The 14850-nt window shown below is 35.6% G+C and overlaps 1 long non-coding RNA gene across 1 annotated transcript; it reads right to left on the minus strand.

The window, feature by feature from the left end:
* Nucleotides 1–11909: 11909 nt before the first annotated feature.
* LOC127121296 (uncharacterized) lies at nucleotides 11910–13671 on the minus strand. The gene is made up of 2 exons (XR_007803383.1): nucleotides 13349–13671; nucleotides 11910–12256 (listed from the first exon to the last, which is right to left on the minus strand). It is a non-coding gene; the product is annotated as an uncharacterized LOC127121296 (long non-coding RNA).
* Between the last annotated feature and the right edge of the window lie 1179 nt (nucleotides 13672–14850).

The raw sequence follows: 14850 nt of genomic DNA on the forward strand, positions 1-14850 counted from the left end.
GATCTTGGCATCCTCGCCCTATTAAGTTCAGACTCCGGCTATCTTGATTTTGGCTACCCTGCCTTACAGTTCAAACATTGGAATTCATTTATCCAGCCCTTGGAGTTCAGACTCTGGCTACCTTTTGCGTTGCACATACAGTTCGTACTTTGGAATGATACTCTTCCTCCCATATGGAGTTCAGATTCTGGAATTCAAATCAATTCCATTGCCTTATAGTTCAGACTATGGCATGCTTATCCATCTTGCCCATGGAGTTCAGACTCTGGCAACCTTTGACATTGACTCCAAGTTCAAACCTTGACATTATATCTCTGTTGCCCTCTTTGAGTTCAGACTCTGGGAATCCATTCCTGGCCTTGTATTTAGTTCAGACTATGGCACTCATCTATCTTGCCCTATGGAGTTCAGACTCTGGCAATATCTCATTTGTCCTTGTGGTTGATTACCATCATCGGTTAGTACCACATCCTTGCTTGTTAAGCAATCTACCTCGCCCCCGGGCAATCCTATTGAATCTCTCTTTCTTTTTAGCCCTAGTGGGTTGAACTACGATTGCTCTGATTTTCTCATTGCACGATGAGAATACGTAGGCACGAGGGTTCGAACCCTCCGCGAGCATACTTATTTATCACTCCTGTCCTAGGGCATTCTTCCATTCATCTCCATGATACATTTGTATACTACCTTCTTTCACTCCATGTGATATACCTATTCTTTGTGCCAAACACACTGTACCTTTGTGCTCCATCTTGTACCCCTTTTTATGAACCAAGAGCCGATTTGTTCGTCTTGTCAGACCCTGTAGCTTAGACGAACATCTCCTTACTTACTTTGCAGCCGCACTTAGGCAACCCTTTCTTTTCGGTTATTCCAATACAGTGATACAAGTGCTATACGCCCTCACCTGTTGGTTCACACCAGTTTTACTCTTGGGTTCACATTTTCACCCCTTGTTAGAGTTCAAATCATATTATCCATTGGCTTAAATCATACCTTCTATCATACTTCTTTCCACTTCCTGCCTCTAGTTCTTTGAACTACGAAGCTCTGAATTCCTCATTGCACTATGAGGATACGTAGGCATGAGGGCCCTAATCCTCACCGAGCACTCTATCTATTTCTTTTCCTTTCCCTTCATTCTTTTGCGAGTAATCTCTAGTTAACACCTATTCGAGTGAGAACAATCAAAACGGTTCCCATAGAATACCATGGATGTTTAGGGTTCTAATACCTTCCCCTTGCATAACCGACTTCCTTACCTAGTATATCTCTTTCCCCCGGGTTTTATCGATGTTTTCCCTTCCCTTTGGGGATAAATAAAGTTCAATGGAGACTCTATTGTATGTTCGAGTGTGCGATACGTTCAGGTATATTTCCACTAGCTTCACTACTAAACCAAACAAAAGAAGGGTGACGGCCACACCGAAAACCTCATTGGTTCATTAATCATTACTTCAAAATCCCTTTTAGAAGATGAGTGTATGTGTCGAACTAGCTGAACATAGGACTGGAGAACATCAGAAAGAACGAGTGGGTTATGTTAGGTTTGAGCCTTATATCCTTTCTTTTTGAAATTGTGAACCAAGCCATGTTACAACCCTCAAAAGATCTAATTGAAGTAAGGTTTATTTCGAAAGCATACAGTCAGTAAGATCGTGTTAAAACTGACTCCCAAATGATTCGCTCATCAATTGTGTTGATATTGATATACCATTCCCAATCAGTGATACATTCATTGTATGTCATAATTCCAGTGAACATGCTTGGATTTCAAAACTAGCATAAACATAATGTTGCCATTATCATTTCTAAAATGAACATGTGTTGCTCATGAGTAAGCATTTGATATCAAGAGGATTTCTATAATGAATGTGAATTGGAAATCTTGATTACGCCCTAAGAGAATGATGCCTAAAGACTTTGTTAAGCAGAGGAAAATTACTTCAACTGATTGAATCACAAGACATAACACTTGAGAACTCCATTGAGCAGAGGAAAGCCACTTCATGTGATTATATCAAGGAACATAACGTCTAAGAACTCCGTTGAGCAGAAGGACGAGATGCTCCAAAATTTAGTCAATCTGAGACTGTTATGTCAAGAAATTTCAGCAAGACCAGTTAGTCCGAGATATTTATGTCGAGACTCGACAAATCTCTCCAAAGATCAGATAGTCATGGAGTAAACCACTTTAGTTGATCGCATCAGAATACCAAACGCCTAAGACTCCGTTGAGCAGGGGAAAATTAGTTTCATGTGATTATATCATGGAACAAATAGCCTAAGAACTCTGTTAAGCAGAAGGACGAGATGCTTCAAAATGTCAGTCAATCTGAGACAGTCACGTCAAGAAATTTTAGCAAGATTTGGTTAGTTTAAGACAATTATGTTGAGATTCGACGAATCTCTTCCAAGATCAGATAGTCAGGGAGTAAACCAATCTAGTTGATTGCATCAGAAGACCAAACGCCTGAGACTCCGTTGAGCAGGGACAAATTATTTTGATTAATCCTATCAAGAAGTAGAATGGCTAAGAACTCCATTGAGCAAAAAGACAAGACACTTCAAATTTTAGTCGATCTGAAGCAATCACGCTGATAAATCTCTACAAGATTCAGTTGATCTAAGGAAGTTACGTCGAGATTTGACAAATCTCTACAAGACATGTTAGTCAGGGGAATTTCCTCAAAGATCAGCCAGCCATAGGCAAAGTTATTCCAAGACTTATATTGGGGAAAGCTACCTCAGGAACCCAAGAAACCCACCTTTCCGAGATAGTTAATCAGAGGTATGTTGTTTCAAGACACTAGGGCAAGTCAGATCGAGATAGTTATTATGACAAAGTTGCTTCATAACTTGTGACTGGAGAAATCCATGTAGTTTCCCAACAGGTTGGGGCATGACTGGTTAGGGAAGGAAAGTCCTTTTTGTACTTTTGAGGTTGTTCAGAGCAAGATCCATTGTGCATAAGAGACTTCAGTGCATAAGAGACTTCTAAGTTCAAGATGAATGTCGGGGAGTCACACTAAACATATTCCCTAACCTTTCAATAGAAAACACATCCCCTAACCTTTCAACAGAGAATCATGATTGATAAATCCAATGGTTTTTGGTACCCTCGGTTCTCAATCTTCAGGATACATCCTACCATATCGTATAACCAAAAGCTTGATCATGCATCAGCATCTTGCATAAGTAACATTTCATTATATAACATTGCATCATGAAGCACATAACATATTCCATCAAGATGGAGCAGTACGCCATACAAAATAAACATGCAGAATTGTATAAAAGCCTTTCTCGAAAGCATAAAAGAATCCTCCGTTGATACATTCTTCCTCCCCAGGTGAGAACATTATCATGAAACTCTTGAGTGGTATTCCCGACAGGTTGTCCCAAAATATCTCTCCTTTGTGTTGCCTTTTGCAAAGTACCTCTTGAATCTTTCATCAGTCACTTGCCTTTTGTAAGTCCCTTTGGCCTTGTGCCAGCTCTCTCTGCCTTTCGCATGGAGAAGATAATTGAGATAACTTACCTTTTATGAGTTTATTTTGTTGCTTTATGCACGAAATCACGCCTCCCCCTTATTGCCTTTGCACGAGTAGGGTACCTCTGCCAGATCTTTGCTTCCCGTTTGTTTATACGCTTGATATAGGTTTGGTGAGTCCCGGAGTTGTGTAGTCATTGTTAGAAAACTTCACCCCCACCGTTGTGTGTGAGGGACGATATTAGGTTTCCGTACCTATTTGTAAAGTCCCCACCTGTCAGAGTGTGCCAAAGCCCAGATTCGTCTGGAAAATCCCCTTACGTCTAGGTTTCACCTAACAGGTTTACTATTTGTTTTCCCTTGTGAAAATGTTTGTGACCTTTCTGTCTATTACTTACCTTTCATAAGTATTCCTCTTCCTTTTTCATGGGAGATAGTTCCCTTCTTGCTTATCTTTTGTAAGTCCCCTTTGTGCCTTTTGCATAAAGATTATTATCCCCAGCTGCTTACCTTTTGCAAGTATCCTCATACTTTTGCTCGAGTATTTCTATTCCTAAACCTGCTTACCTTTTTTGTAAGTATCCTTTGCCTTTTTCATTAGAAATCTTTTCTTGATAAGGAGTCGTTTCTACCTTTGATATGAAATGAACATTCTTTCAACCTTTCTTCTTAATCTTTCGTTAAGAAGTTTCTCATTATCTTTCGTATGAGAAATTCCATTCACATTTCTTCGTAACCTTTCGTTGAGAAGTTTCTCATTAACTTTTGTATGTGATGATTGTCTTTTCCAGCTTTCTTATTAACCTTTCGTTGAGAAGTTTCTAATTTTCCTTTTGCATGAGAAATCATATCCATCTTCATTAGTCTTCTTAACCTTTCGTTGAGAAATTTCTCACTACCTTTCGTATGAGAAATCTACCCTAACTTTCTTCTTAACCTTTCGTTAAGAAGTTCTCATCATCTTTTGTGTGAGAATCCCCAACAGACCTTGTGTCTAGGATCTCTCGTTACCTTTTGTACGAGAATCTCATCCCCAGCTTTCTTTTTAACCTTTCGTTAAGGAGATCTTACTACCTTTTGTGTGAGAATCCCCAGCAGAATTTGTGTCTAGGAGCTCTCGTTACCTTTTGTACGAGAATCTCATTCCCATTTTCTTCTTAACCTTTTGTTAAGGAGTTCCCATCACCTTTTGTGTGAGAAATTCGGCCATCTTTCTTCTTAACCTTGTATTTAGAAGACCCATTTTTCTCTTACTAAGGAGTCGTTGCTACCTGTTGTACGAAAAAAATCATATTCCCCCAGCGAGGTTATCCCTCATTCCCATTTTCTTCTTAACCTTTTGTTAAGGAGTTCTCATCACCTTTTGTGTGAGAAGTCTATCCTGTTGTTTTCTTAACTGTATTTGGAAATTTCCGCTTCTCTTGCTAAGGATTCGTTGCTCCCCATTGTACGAGGTCGTTTCTCAGTTGAGCTACTTGCCTTTTGCAAGACGTCTCTCTGCCTTTTGCAGAAGATCTCATTTCAATTCTTTTTATTGACTAGTACTTGCCTTTTGTAAACACCTAACTCTTTTACCTTTGCAGAATCCTGCGGGAATACCTCGATCACCGGTTACATGTTAAAACTTGCGAGTGGAGGTAAGAAAGAGAAAAATAAAAAAGAATAGAAAATAAAAGAATGAGGAAGAAAAGAAAAAGAGATCAACATACATAACATATTGCATATTGCATGCATGTCTTTACAAAATATTTCTTTGTACAGCTGGCCCATTCTCCCCACAGACATTTCAGCTGATCCCTAATCGACAACCATATACAAAACATATACGCCATCCATTGTACAACTTTCCATTAATACCCCTACCTTACATTTCATTCATTTCACCCATTCCTTACGGGCAAATTTCTTGGTTATTTTGGTATTTAATCATCTCTTACCATGAACTTCTGAAAGTTATGGCTATTCATACCTTCAGGCCTGAGAAGATTTAATAGGGGCAGCTGTCATACCCTAAAATTTTCCCTCCCTTTTTACTTTTCATCTAACCTATGACTTGAGACTCATTCATGCTTCATTCATTTACATCCTTTCATGATTAATACTTGCTAACAAGCATCATAGATTCAAGGTTTAGGGCTAATGAAAATCAGTGTTTTGGCTTGAAGATTATGGTTTTCCTCATCATGTGGGGATGAAACCCTAATTGCTTGGTCCAGGCCTTTGAGGACCTTTTGGTTTGTGACCTTGGATTGGATAACTTGTTCCTTGATCTTGTGGTTGGCTTGAAACCCTAATTAGGGAGGCTCCACATTATGGTTTTCTTTGACTTAGAAACCCTATTTTCTTGATTTACTATATTGGTATACCATTTTACTAGCTTGATTAATCACCTATGTCCTTGAGGCATCTGATCAAGCATGACCATGTCTTGATCTTTGGGTTTGTCACATATCTCGCTGTAGAGGTTTCCATTTGATTTTATGCCTCACTTAACTCATAGATCCATGCTCATTCAAAGTCATCCATTTGATTCTTGATTCCATGTTTCTTGATACAATGATTCATTAGTACATCCATACATCCATCCACTTCTTTTAGCCATGATCCAATTTCATTCAAGGTCATTCATTCATTGTGATACATGTTATTTATTCAAGGTCATTTATCATTTGGTTCATTCATTTGTTGTCTTAGGTTTGCATTTCATTTGGTTCAATCCATATTAGAACATGGCATGTTTCATAAGCATAAGGAGCTTTCTCCAAATTTAAGTCATTTGGTTTGCTTGACTTACAAGTCTTGTGATCATTTGGATTAATTGGTTTAATGTATATTGTCGATTAGATTCATCATTGTGTCATCCATTGCAAGATGTATGGTTCTTGATGTGTGTTCAAATTTGGATTTAATTTTATTTGAATTTCCGTGTGAAACCATACTTGATCATGATATTTAGCATAAATATCAACGATCATTTCATCATTGTTTCAAATTGATTTTGAATTCAAATTAATTTTGATAATTCAAGTTAATTGTGGAAATTCAAATTGATTTTGGATTCAAATTGATTTTGATAAGTTAAGTTAATTTTAGAAATTCAAGTGAATTTTGAAAGTTCAAATTGATTTTTGATAATTCAAATCAATTTTTAGAATCACATTTTACTAATGGGCCATGGTTGTGTTATTTGAAAGTGGGTCCATTTGTTCATCATTTTTGTAAACAAAACTCAGCATAAAAATTTACATTTGCCATTTATAACTTATCAGCCCATATCCATATTACAAGGTCTCAACCCAACATCCAGCATCAAATTCCAAATATCCAAAGTCCAAGTCATGCATAATAAGACAAAATGGAAGTAATGCATTTGAAAACGCCAACATGGAAAATGAAATGGCAAGCACGAAACGCAACATGCCAAAGCATCAAAACGCAGGTGCAACAAAGCATAATCAAAACGCAGGCATAAAAAAATGGAGACGAAACGCAGGTGCAACATTGCAAACCAAAACGCAGGCAAAACGAAATCCAAATGCAAGCCAAAGTGAAACGCAACATGAAACAAAATGAAACGTAGAACTCAAAACGGAATTGAAGAAAAGGCGGCCCAAACGGATATCCGCACCCCATGATTATGTCCTGCACTCCCTGCACATTTGCAGCAACAAACGAGCCTCTGCCTTGAGGCCCATACCCGGATTCCATTTCATACCCCTATTCTTCAATTCAATCAGGCCCAGTCTTTAGTGTTTGCTTGTTGGTTTTTTTTATTTTGATTAGTTAGAAATATTAGAATTATTAGATGTAGGATTGGGATTAGAATTTTAGAATTTAATTAGGATTTTAGAAATTGATTAGTAATTACATTTTAGAAACATTATGATAATTAGGGTGTAATCTTGATGAATTTATAGAATTTTAGAATTTTAGACTTAATTAGGTTTTAGGGTAATTAGCTTAATTAGATTAAAAATGGATTAGTAATAGATTTTTAGAAATGATTAGAGATTAATTAGTTTCAATTAGTTTTTAATAAGAAATTAGAACTAATTGGATTTGATTAATGGAGTTTAATTAGAAATTTGCATGATTAGAAATTTAATTCAATATCCATGATTTGTGATTTGACAGTCTTGTCCCTAGGTTTAGAAATAGTCTAATCTTGCATGCTCCCCTAGTTTTAGAACCTGTAGAGATTTTAATTGTTGATTAACCCTTTAGGTTGTCGCATATTTAGTTCCAACTGTTATTTCCCATTGGATCTAGTTTATCAAAGCAAACTTTGATAATTTAAATCCTTTGATTGTGCTTAATTTCCCAAGCCTATTCAAGTGATAAAAGGACCCTTGATCACTTGATAAGGCAAGTCTTTATGTTCAAGCTGTACTGGATATCGAATCTCAAGACTTCTATCAAGATTCAAACACAAGTTCAAGACTATAAATCAGTACAAGATGAGATTACTACTCAAGCACTACAAAGGTCAAATTCAACACTTGTCAATCATGAGCCAAACGGTGTGCCATGAGCCTTAAGCAATAGAGAAGGAATGAGAGTGGAGAATTTCTATCCTCATTCTGAATATCTTTGGGTACGAGACAAATGACCCAGTTGCTCATCATATTCACCTCTACTCATAGGCTTTATCACAATTTGATTCAAGTGATTGTCAAGTCTCTTCATTCTTCAAAGACAAACCTTCATCACAAGAAGCTACAAGGGAATTCAACTTCAACACTCATCAATTATGATTCAAATTGCACATCACGAGCCTTAAGTAGTAGAGAAGGAGTGAGAGTGGAGAATTCATATCCTCATTCTGAATATCTTTGGGTACGGGACGAATGACCCAGTTGCTCATTGTATTCGTCTCTATTCATAAACTTTAGTGCAATTTAAATTAGATAATTGATAGGTCTTTCTACACAGACGTGGGATGCTAATTGAAGATCAGACTTCAACCTTCCAGGGTTTCTTTTCTCTCCCGTTTGTTCTCTTATTAAAACTAAAACCATTTTATAAATAAACTAAAAAACAATTAACCATACGATTAGGATTGTACAATACGAGCCTTAAGCAATAAAGAAGGGATGAGAGTGGAGAATTCCTATCCTCATTCTAAATATCTTTAGGTGAGGGACAAATGACCCAATTTCTCATTCCTATCCTCATTCTAAATCATGACTATCATTTCAGAAAAAAAGCAAACTCACCTCATCAAACTCAGTTTTGCCTTTGGGCTTGATTTCCCGTTTAAAACCTTTTTCAAAAGGACGTGTTACTTCCGTTCTACCGTGAATGACGCTTAAGCATCCATGTGCGAGCAAGAATGTCTAACTGCTAGGGTGCGATCCGAGTTCATCCATTCTACCGCAAACAGACAATCTCGGTAAGTTTGACCAAAAGTCCAACGAAGGTATATTTCTTGCTTACTCTTTACTAGTAAAGCTTATAGAATTTATAATAAAAGAACTTTAACTATAGAAGAAGCAGTGCATGTTTCCTTTGATGAATCTAACCCCTATAAGGAGGATATAGTTGTTTGTAATGAGAATGATGGTATTTTAGAAGTTCCTATAGAAGATGTTTCCAAGATCAACAATGATGATCAATCGGAACACAAAAAGGAACTAATCTAACAAGAAACAAATCATAGTGATCTTCCTCAAGAAAGGAGAACTCATCGTGATCACCAAATTTACAAAGTTATTGGTGATATAACTCAAGGTGTTACAACAAGACTAAATCTCAAGGATGCTTGCTTGAATATGACTTTTGTTTCTCAAATAGAACCTTCAAAAGTTGATGTAGCCTTAGAAGAGGACCAATGGATACTTGCCATGAAAGAATACTTAAATCAAATAGAAAAGAATCAAGTTGGGAACTTCTTCCTAGGATAAATGGTAAGCACATCATAGGTACCAAATGGGTGTTTAAAAACAAACTTGATGAGAATGGTATAATTGTTAGAAACAAAGCAAGGTTGGTGGCTCAAGGTTACAACCAAGAAAAGGGAATCGAATTTGAAGAAACATTTCCTCCGGTTTCCAGGTTAGAAGTTATTCATTTATTACTTTCTTATGCTTGTTCATTACATTTTCAGTTATTCCAAATGGACGTCATAAGCGCCTTCTTAAATGGATACATAAATGAGGAAGTCTATGTCAAACAACCTCCCGGTTTTGAAAACTTCAAGAATCTTTCATATGTCTTCAAGTTGAAAAGGATCTTTATGGCTTAAAGCAAGCACCAAGATCATGGTATGATAGACTTAGCAACTTTGTTTGTGAAAGAGGATTTGAAAAAGTTAAACTTGATAATACTTTGTTTATTAAGAAAATAAAAATCATACTTTATTAGTTCAAGTCTATGTTGACGACATCATATTCAGTTCAATAAACAAAGAACTTTGTGAGAAGTTTTCATTGATGATGCAAGGAGAGTTCAAAATGTCTATGATGAGTAAGATGAACTATTTTCTTCGACTTCAAATTAAGCAACTAAAGAATGGAATCTTCATCAACCAATCCAACTATTGCAAAGAGTTGTTGAAAATATTTGATATGGAGAATTGCAAAGCAATGGCTACTCCAATGGGATCTGGAACATATGTAGATTAAGATGAATCTGGTGTTTCAATTGATATAAAAAAATATCGAGGTATGGTTGGTTCATTATTATATTTGATGGAAAGTTGTCCTGACATAATATTTAGTGTTTGTCTTTGTGCGTGATTTCAAGTCAATATGAAGGAATCACATCTTGCCTCTGTGAAGACAATTATGAAATACCTTAAAGGAACAACAAATGTCGGCTTATGGTATCCTAAAGGTAGTGTATGTAACTTAAGTGGTTATTCCGACTCAGATTATGCAGGCTGTAAATCAGACCAGAAAAGCACAAGCAGCACATGTCATATCCTAGGAAACGCTCTTGTATTGTGGTCCTGCAAAAAGCAACCATGTGTGGATCTTAGTATGGATGAAGCAGAATACATTCTTGCAGGAAGTTATTGTGTATAAATTCTTTGGTTGAAACAACAACTTTATGACTATGGTGTGAACCTTGGATGCATTCTGTTAAAGTGTGATGAGACGAGTGCCATAGACATAACCATGAAGCCAGTCATGCACTTAAGAACAAATCATATACAACATTCAACATCACTTTCTCCTAGACCATGTGTTTAAAGTTGATGTTGAAGTTACATTCATGGATAAACATAACCAACTTGTAGATATTTTCACAAAACCTCTTACAAAGGAATTGTCCAATAAGATTCGAAGATAACTCAGCATATTGGATGGGCATGATGTGTAATTATCAATATAAAGACATTCTACAATCATCTTTAAGAACAACAACTCTCATTCATTAAGGTACATATGTCATACCCTAAACTTTTCCCTCCTTTTTTATTTTTTATCCAATCTATGACTTGAGATTCATCTAAACTCATTCATGTACATCATGCATTCATGTTAATACATTCTAGATTCAAAGCTTGTGAATAATAAACTTTGGTTTTGCTTGAGAGCTTGTGGGATTGCATCTTAGCCTTTCATATATGCAAACCCTAGTTTGCTTGACCCTTATCCTTGATGGACAATTTGATCCTTGAAACCCTAACTTTGTGGGCCACCTTGGTATGAGTCTTTTTTATTTCTTTGGATGATCATGGAAACCTTAAAGGTTTGTGCGTCATTTGTTTGAAGCATTGTTGCCTATTTTGTCATCTTTGGACCATATGGCTTGCAACCCTAGTTAATTGAGTCATTGTTGTTTGTTTGATCATCATTTGTCTTTGTATTTTGTCCAAAAGACTTTTATTTGAGTTTGAAACCCTAGTTGAAGATGCCCATCATTGGTGATTCATTTGTTGGTCTTTGTTTGAACTTGAAACCCCGGTTTAGGAGGTTCATCACTGAGGTTTTCCTGTTAACCATAGCTAGTTCATAAAACCTTAATTGTGTCCATGTGTTATATTCATTGATTTTGTGATTGGAACCCCAATTCATTAAGAGGGGGGGGGGGTATTAGATCACTTTGTCTTTCATCATCCTATTTTCCATCAATCATCTTATGACTAGGTTTTATTATAGGGTCATTGGGCTCTGATTCATGTGATATTGTTCTTGATTCATTGCTCATGGTGCCTCATGGGTTCAAACTCATAATGCATTGATCCATTTTCTTGTGGCGGATTCATTGGTCCATGATGCATCAATGATCCATTGGTTCTTGGTCCATTATGGTGTTCATAGGTCAAGAATTCATTCACATTAACGATTAATTTCATTCTTAAGTCATTAATTCCATTGTTAGTCTATTCATTCAAGTTCCATGTTTCATTTAAATTCATAAAGCATGATTCTTAAAAGGCATTTCAAACATGATTTTGGTCGGAAAGATGTTATTTGAAAGTTTCTTTGCATTTGAAATAAAAAGAACCATTAATAAAAATGTACATTCCAATCATACTTACATCATTTAATAAGAAAATTACAAAAATAATAATTTTGATCAAATATTAACTTTGGTCAATGATTGACTTTTTTGTCAACTTTGACCAAAGTCAACCCACCTAATCCATGAACCTAATCCTAATCTTCACTTGATTCTTCGTCTTACCCCTAGATCTCACATGCCAAGTTGCTTCATGTGTAAGTTTCTTCAAAGGAAAAAAGCATGACTTGGTTTGTTTTGCCATGCCTTGAAATTATGTTTAATTCCATGACCTGCAAGCAAGCTAACCTGCCCCTAACATGTTTAAACCACTTCAGAAAAGCATTCAATCATTCACCTAGCATACAACACATCAATCCAACAAACAATGTACAAGAAAAACCATGATCATAGCATACATAACAACCATTAACACACAAAAGTTCAACATTTCTAAGTGACTTCACTTCAATTAAACAAGTATCCCACAAGCATGTGCATTTTAACATCACTAACTATCCTAACATTGACATTCATAACTTATCCTATCATAATTATGTTTAGCCTAACAAAACTCACAAAACCTCCTAGCTAACCATTTTGCAGTCCACTAATTGCACAAAACTTGCAACTCACTTAGAAGTCCCAACAGAAATGCATCATACACCAGCTTAACACATTAATTCAGCATTAAAAAAATAGTAATCCTTCAATACACAGTCCAAGTTCCATACATAATTCTACACAATCCATGTTTTCTAACAACACAATCACGTTAATTCCAAGCAAATAAAAATAAAGGTTCATGATAGAAAATACAAAATCATTTCAACCTGCATTTTCTTTAACAGAATAAAAGGAGACTCCGCTACAACTAACATGAGCTTGGCATAAACAGAACCATAACTGCACGTGACTCATTCAACTTAACTTCATAAACATTCAACTAACTTTCACAATGCTAACTAACAGAATATAAAAACATAATTAACCTGATAACAAACTTCAATGGGGACATTTCTAACACTGTTAAATATGACCTAACTCTTCAACCTGAAGTGCCCATGTCTGTTAGCATTTCCACCACCTATATAATCCCTTATCACGTTCATCTTTGGGAGAAAAAAATTCGGTTGCATAATCACATTCACGATAAAGAAGTTCATTCTCTCTCTCTCTCTCTCTCTCTCTATATATATATATATATATATATATATATATATATATATATATATATATATATATATATATATATATATATATATATATATATATATATATATATATATATATATATGCTCAAGCATTGAATCGACAACAACAACCACGCATTGAGGCAAGAAGAAGAATAAGGTGGTGCAAAGAAGAAGAAATGAAATCAAATAAGAAAAAAGGGGAATTCAATACCTTTTTCATCAGAGATTCGTCGCGCGTCGGAGTTCGACCACGGTGAGTTTTTTGCCTCTCCTCTTGACTCGATTACGTTCTTTGGTTGGTTTCCCTCCGATGTGCCATTTATCATTCATCTTCGATGGAGTTCGCGGCGGATTCAGGATTGTGATCGATGAACCTCAGTAGGATACGATTCTTGCTTCGAATTTCAATCGAACTTTGAGATAAAAGAGTGAGAATCAGAGAACGCGACAGAGAAGGGAGACGCATTGGTTTCCGTGTAGCTGAAGAATCATCATGTTTAAAGTCCGGACCTGGCTTTGTTTGTATGTTCAGTTTGGGCCTAAGCCCAAACTCATTTTCTGTAGCTTCAGATCCTCCCTGGAGACTCATACAATAGAATGGCCATGGGCCTTTTCAGACCCAAACGATTTTCCCCTTTCAATACACTTCCTTTGAGCATACACCCCCAGATCTGCTTAGGCCTAGCAGGCCCAAGTCCGATTTGTACACACCACCAGTCCAAATTTCTTGCACCCTTCTAATTTGTTACTCCATCTGTACCTTTATAAGTGTTATTTTCTTGAAATAAATTTGTTTCTTTTTAATTGTCATTTACAAAGTTCAAGGGAGCAATAATTACACTTTTGTCAAAATTATCCCTAGATAATTATTATATAGAGAGAAAAAGTAAAATGAATGTAATAAATAATTAAGAGTATTATAGGTAACTGAAGAATTATTGTTTAAAAAGTAGGCATAATGATTAATTTTCTTGGTATGTGTAAAATATAAAAAAAAAATGACTCTTAAAAAGGAACGGATGGAGTAATTAATTTAAAGCTTAAATGCACTTTTGATCCTCTAGTTTGGATGTTTTAAACAATTGATCCCCTAGTACAAAATTAACGATTCTGATCCCTTAAATTTGATGGTCTTTCGATTTGTATGATCCCCGTACACTTTTGCATATGTGACAATGATTAGGATAAAAAAAATTATTTTTAATTAATTGGCAAGGATGACTAGGATTTTTACTATTTAATATGTTTTTAACTAATTTAATATTTAATAATGGTTTTAGCTAAATTAATATTTAATAATTTTAATTAAGGTTTTTTAATTAATTAATTAAAATATTGAAAAGATATTTTTCGACTTAAGTCCATTTAGTTTGAGTATCAATCCAAAACCAATTGACAAAATGTCAGATATTAAATTATTAGTAAAACAATCAATCTAGAACAAAAATATATAAGCAAATATTTTATAGTTGTCTAAAAAAAACTGCCACCATACTTTCCTTCGTATCTAAAAATGAAGATTACAAATATTCACTATAAAGAGATAAGAATAACCATTACATTGGTTTGCTTATTATCAATGTGATGTGTCCAAGCATAGGCTTTGTTTATGTAGTGATCCTATCCATGGCTCTTATTAAGCCTTTATCTGCCACCATTCCTTTGTTTGTTTTCCCGTAATTTTTTCCAAGTAAGTTAACTGTGTGTGCAGGA

Source organism: Lathyrus oleraceus, chromosome 2, assembly GCF_024323335.1.
Source record: "Lathyrus oleraceus cultivar Zhongwan6 chromosome 2, CAAS_Psat_ZW6_1.0, whole genome shotgun sequence".
Lineage (NCBI taxonomy): Eukaryota > Viridiplantae > Streptophyta > Magnoliopsida > Fabales > Fabaceae > Lathyrus > Lathyrus oleraceus.